This window comes from Equus przewalskii, chromosome 8, assembly GCF_037783145.1.
Source record: "Equus przewalskii isolate Varuska chromosome 8, EquPr2, whole genome shotgun sequence".
NCBI classification, from domain to species: domain Eukaryota; kingdom Metazoa; phylum Chordata; class Mammalia; order Perissodactyla; family Equidae; genus Equus; species Equus przewalskii.
The window spans coordinates 18,720,298-18,726,155 of record NC_091838.1 but is presented as its reverse complement, the minus strand read 5'-3'; the positions used below and the strand labels follow the sequence as shown (position 1 = coordinate 18,726,155).

The 5,858-nt window shown below is 50.9% G+C and overlaps 1 long non-coding RNA gene across 1 annotated transcript; it reads right to left on the bottom strand.

The window, feature by feature from the left end:
• Positions 1 to 125: 125 nt before the first annotated feature.
• On the bottom strand, positions 126 to 3,632 carry LOC139085219 (uncharacterized). Its single transcript, XR_011543373.1, has 3 exons — positions 3,493 to 3,632; positions 1,356 to 1,417; positions 126 to 257 (listed from the first exon to the last, which is right to left on the bottom strand). It is a non-coding gene; the product is annotated as an uncharacterized lncRNA (long non-coding RNA).
• Positions 3,633 to 5,858: the final 2,226 nt, after the last annotated feature.

Genomic DNA, 5,858 nt, shown 5'->3' with positions numbered 1-5,858 from the left:
GGGTAGGAACAGCAGCAGCAGCCAGAGCCCAACTTTAAAAGGAATCATGTGACATATTGTCTCTGACTCTAAATTGGCAGAGACCTAGAGACAAGCAAGGAAAAACACAGACAAAAAGATGACTCTCCTAAGGATTAGAATTGCATTTCGTTTTTAACTTCTTATAAGAATGTCAGCCTCTGTTGAGGGGTTTGTGGTGAATGCATTGCCACAGTGCACAGGGAGAGAAATCTCACTCTGCAGACCAGACCACGTGCCTAGAAAAAAAATTTTTTTTGGTCACTTTGGATGTGGGACAAGACTCACACCTATTAATATCCTTTGTTGGGAGGGAGCATGTAGGTTGGGAAAAGGGGTGTGCTGCCAAGAGACTGGCAGCAGAAGGAACTTGACACGTGACTCGTTCATGAGGGCGGCTGGGCCTGTGCCAACCTGGGTCCCAGCCCCTCGTTGGGGTCTGTGGGGGAGACAAGTAGAGAGGCTCACATCGTCTCCCATTACAGGCCCTTCCCACACCCCTCACCTTCCTGGAGACCTCAGAAGTCCGGGGCTGGCCCCCTGGAGCACAGGTTGCATGAGGCTAAACCCTCTTCCCCAGGGGCAAACAGCCAGGCCTTTGCCTGTCAGCCTCAGAGGGGCCTGGACTTTTCCAGAAAGGACAGGGGGATCTGGATCCTGCCCAGCCCAAAATTGGGGTACCTGGAATTCTGAGCAAGTGCTGACCAACGTTGCGGACTCCAACCACAGAAGAGCAAATTGAGTTTCCTTCACTTTGGCCACTTGGGCCAACACTCTTCAGGGAGAGACACCACCCCCCCACCTTCAACATCAACCGGCCTTTGCTCATATCGGACTCCGCAGACCTCAGATTCTACCCAGCCCAGAAATTTTGTGGGGAGGGTGTGCGGGAGGCCATCAGGAGTTAATCAGCAGCCCCTGATGAACAAGACACAGCTATTTCTAAAATCAAGTGCCACAGCCAGTGTTCCAAGTGTGATCACATTCTCCGGGGGACAACATTCAGCTATAGGGCAAGAGGCACTGCAAACAGTGGAAATAACTTCTTTGTTTCACTCGGGACTAGTCCTGGCCACAGCAAAATGATGGTGAGGGCAGGCTTGTTCTTAGTGTCTGCCCACCCCCAGCCCAGCCATCCTTCCAATCAGCATAAACAGACACACACCCCTTTTTTTCCTGTTCATTTCCCCACACCCTGCTCCTTGACCTCTAGTGGGGCCTGAGCCCTCATGGTATCCTCTGCCCACACAGGACCCCCCGTCTTGGGAACCCCATGCTCTGAACTTTCCCAACTGCCAGAAACTCATCAGCTAGGAGAGCTTGAGAAGCTGTTGAACCTTGTGGAGACTCTGTTTTCTCAGAAGTTGAAAAGAAAATGTAGTATCTTCCTCCAAATGTCCTAGAAAAGATGAAACGAAATAATTGGCATCAACATGCAACCGGTACGCGCCAGTATGGCGGTGCATGTGTGAAAATGTCGGAGTGCTTTCAGAGTGTCTGTAATGGCCAATGCCCAGAGCTCCCTGAAGCGGCCCTCAGCCCGGCCCAGCCCCTCCCCGGGGATTCTTGCAGACCGCCCCATGGATCAGCAGCTGTGGGTAATGCCTGGCACTATGGGGGGGGGGGGTAGGGAGGCCTTCAGGACCCACTCAGTGCTATGGCTGGCGTTTGTTCTCATTGGTCTTCTGCCTATGCTACACCAGTTGTTAAAAATTTGTCCTTTCCTCCTGGAGACAATGCATTGGAACGTGCCTGTCTTATAAGTTGAGACATAGACCACATAATTGTAAGGTGGGCTATAAGGTTTGGAGAGGTAACCCTTTAAACTGTTATCAGTCATTTACGCCTTAGAGTAGGTGAGTGAAGGAATGGAGAGATTTTCTTAGGGACCAGGAGGTAGGGTGAAATGCTGAGGAAAGGGAGAGTTGAAAGGGCCCAAAGGGAAAGCAAATTCAGGCTACTTTCTTCACTTTGTCTAGAGTCCTGCTTATCCCCCACCAGCATTTTAAATTCCTTGGGTTCAAAGTGCAATACTCCGCAGAAGCAAACATGCTCCATGAAGGAGAAAGGAAACGGCCACCACAGGTGGTCCTGCAGGGTCCCACTCACCAGTACCGGACACTGTGACACCTGGACGTGTAGGGTGGTGGGGATGAGCACCAGACTCAAGGCAGGAAGACTGGGTCTAAGACTCAACCCTACACTGACTTGCGGTGTGCCTGTGAGTGTGTGTGCGTGTGTATTGTGTGTGTCTCATTGGTCCAGCTGTTTGAGTTTTTTTGATCCTCCATTGTCATCTGTGAAACATGGGTCGAATCACCTGGCTGGTGGACCTACAGGCCGATGAAAGATCAGAAGGGAGCTGGTGCATAAAAGGCTTTGTAAATTGTGAATCGCCCTTCTAACATATGGTGATATGATAATCCACTCCATTCAGAAAGCAGTGGAGCTGGGAGTGGGGAGAAGTGACTCAGGAAGCTCAAGACAGTGTAGGGGCTGAAGAGCTAGTCAGGGACCAAAAATAGAGTCGTTTTCAGAGCCCTGGGCCAGACTCCTGGGGCCAGGCCTGTCAGTGGCTGGGATCAGGGGCTCCAGGCTGACCAGGCCCCAGGCTACCTGCTCCCCCTGGGTGTGGCCTGTGGGGCCAGCGCCTGCAGTCTGAGGTGGCCGCACGCCCAGCCAGGTCAGTGCAGGCCAACAGCCCTGGGCTCACAGGCAGGAAGCAGAGGGAGGAGACCACTCCTTTGACTTCACTGGGAATTCAAACGGCTTTCCCTACCCAGGAGCTGCCTGCCCACTGCCAAATACTCCCCTGGCCTCCTGCCCACATTCCCTACCAGCAGAACCAGCCCTCAGATGAAATGTACAAAGTACGCTGGCCCGGAGACCACAGGTCCTGCCCGCATGCTCCAGCCGCGAGGAGGGAAGCTGGCCCCTGCCCACCCTGCCTCGGCCGAGCTCTGGCCCTTTTGTTCTGAGGCAGGTAGCGGACACGGGTGCCCACAGGAGTACAGACTGAAGAACTGCCGAGGGATCGAGGTCTGGAGGCAAGCTGGCCTGCGTGGGTGTAACCAGGCAGGGACTCGATGTTTCACAAACAAACACAGCTCCAAAGCATTCCTGCCGCTTGCTCAGGCCAAGGAAAGCAAGGTAATAACTCAGGGAACAGTGACCTCATCGGGAAAGCAGGCTGCCCAGTCTCACACACAAACCCCACATCCCCAAACAACCCGGCCGACTCAGTCTGTCACGAAAAACTCCAGAGAGGCACTGCCCCGCGGAAGGAGCAGGTGGCGGGTTTAGAGCAGGCGGGAGCGAGGGGCGGGGGGGGGGGGGGGGGACACCTTTCCTCCTGCTGCGGAGGAGCCCCGCCCCAAGGGAGAGAGCTAGGGCATGGGGGGCTTTTCAGCTCCAGGGTCCTGCCCTCTTGCCACAACGTAAAGAATCCAGAACAAAGGCAAAGCTGTTGGTCACCTCTGCTCCCTAGGGCGCTGGCCAGCTCTCGGCGTCAGCAGGCCGCCTCGGCCACCGCTGGGAGCTGGGTGCTGTTGTGAAACCGCTCGGCCTGGTCCTGTTTCATTTCGCCCATCTGCTGCTTTGTTCTTCCTCAGGACGTGGGAGAGGTGGGGACTGGGGAAGGAAGTAGCAAGCAGGGAGGAGAAGGGGTGCCTGGATGTTCTGGCTGTTTATTCCCTGCTCCTTCAGCCTGAGGAGAGGAAGGGCAGAAAACCATCCCTGCGTTTGAAACTGAATAAACACACCCCAGGGACGCAGGGCTGTGTGCCAGGGGCTACCTGAAGCCACAGGTAGCACATCTTCCTGGGCCCTCCAGCTGGGGTGTGGTAGACTTGGTTACACTAAGAGAAATGCCTCTATATTGACAGGAGCCGACATTTATTGGGTATTTACCATGCGACAGGCACTGTGCTAAGTGCTTAAAGTGCCTTTAGCTCTTGCAACCCTCCAAACAAGGCTGTGAGATAGTTCTTTCCTTTACCCCCTTCATTGATAGAGGCTTCGAGAGTTCAATAGCTTGTCTGAGGCCACACAGCAGTTGGTGGCAGGCCTGGAGATGAACCCGGACAGTCTGACTCTGGAGCCACTGCGTGTAGATGCCCACTTTGTACAGTGCCCCAAGAGGCCCTACCAGGGGCAAGTGCCATGTGCCCTGACACAGGGGCTTTCTCCACACAAAGACACGGTCAGCTTGCCCTGAAGGGGCAGAGTCCCAGAGGGGCAAACTTCACTCACATAGCCTGAGGCTCTCTCTGGAGGTGTTGTACCAAAACAACAATAAATCATATATATAAAATATTATTTATAGATAAATCTTTTTCTTCTTAAACAACTCAGTCCTAAAGCAGTCTGGCCTGGCAAAGCAAGCTAGGCATCCAGGCAGGGGGAGGGGACAGAACCACAGTGACATAGAGGGGAGGAGGGCTGGATCCTTTTGAGATAAAGGACATTAGTGGGACAATTGGAGAAACTTGAGTGGGGTGTGCGGATAGATGGCAGCCATGATCCAGGCAAGTTTCCTGATTGGAGGGGTCTGTCAGGGTTACGTAGGGGATGTCTTTATGTGGAGGGCATCATGCCAGCAACTTACCCTTAAATTTTTTTCATTATTACTTTTACCTTTTCACTTACTTTTAAAACAAACTAGCAATGTATTGTATATATTCTCATTGTAAAAAATATCAAGCAACACAGAAGCTATTCATTAAAAAATTTAAGTCTTCTCCTCTCCCCTTCAGTCTAAGTCCTTTTTTCAGAAGTCACCACTATCCTTGAGGTGGTGTCTTTATAGAATACAAATATATAGCTAAGAGAGTAGATCTTCAAAGTTTTCATCACAAGCAAAAAAAGCTGTAACCATGTGAGACGATGGATGTTAACTAAACTTATTGTGGTGATCATTTCACAATATACACACACATATCAAATCATTATGTTGTGCCCCTTAAACTAACACGGTGTTGTAAGTCAATTATATATCAATAAAACTGGAAAAAATAAAATTGTCAACAATTTTTTTTTAAGATTTTAATTCTCACCATAAAAAAGAAACACTGTTGTTAAGCTTTCATTACATTGGTTGTTAAAGTCACAAAATGTTAGTAAAATATAGGTTGCTTTTGGGGAATAAAACAAATATATGGGCAATTTACTTTTAAGTAGTTCAGGAGAAAAAATGTTCTCTGCACTGCACTTGCAATTTCTCTGTATGTTTGGGATTGTTTCAAAAATTTTTTTAATTAAAAAGCAAACACACACAGGGGCCAGCCCGGTGGCGCAGTGGTTAAGTGCGCACTCCGCTTCAGCGGCCTGGGGTTTGCCAGTTTGGATCCCGGGTGCAGACATGGCACCACTTGTCAAGCCATGCTGTGGCACATGTCCCACATATAAAGGGGAGGAAGATGGGCACGGATGTTAGCTCAGGGCCAGCCTTCCTCAGCAAAAAGAGTAGGATTGGCAGCAGATGTTAGCTCAGGGCTAATTTTCCTCAAAAAAAAAGCAAACACACACAAAACATAAGCCGTGAAAAAAAATTTGCTCTTAGGTTCGAAACCCCCAGGTATATCTTCATGGTCTTCTGCCATTAGAAGCACTAAAGTGAAAATGTTTGGGAAGTCCAGCCACACCCAAGCCAAGCTGTCTGGAAATACCAGGTACTCTGAGCTCCCCCCGGAGTTGAGGGTTCCTTCCTGGTGGATCTATGCTCCCCGGGGCTGCTCACATCCTCCCACCTTCACTTGGGAGTTCAGCAGAAAAGATGACATAAGGGGCAACGCCAGGGACTGCAGGTTCTCCACCGTCTAGATGCTCACACCCACCACTCT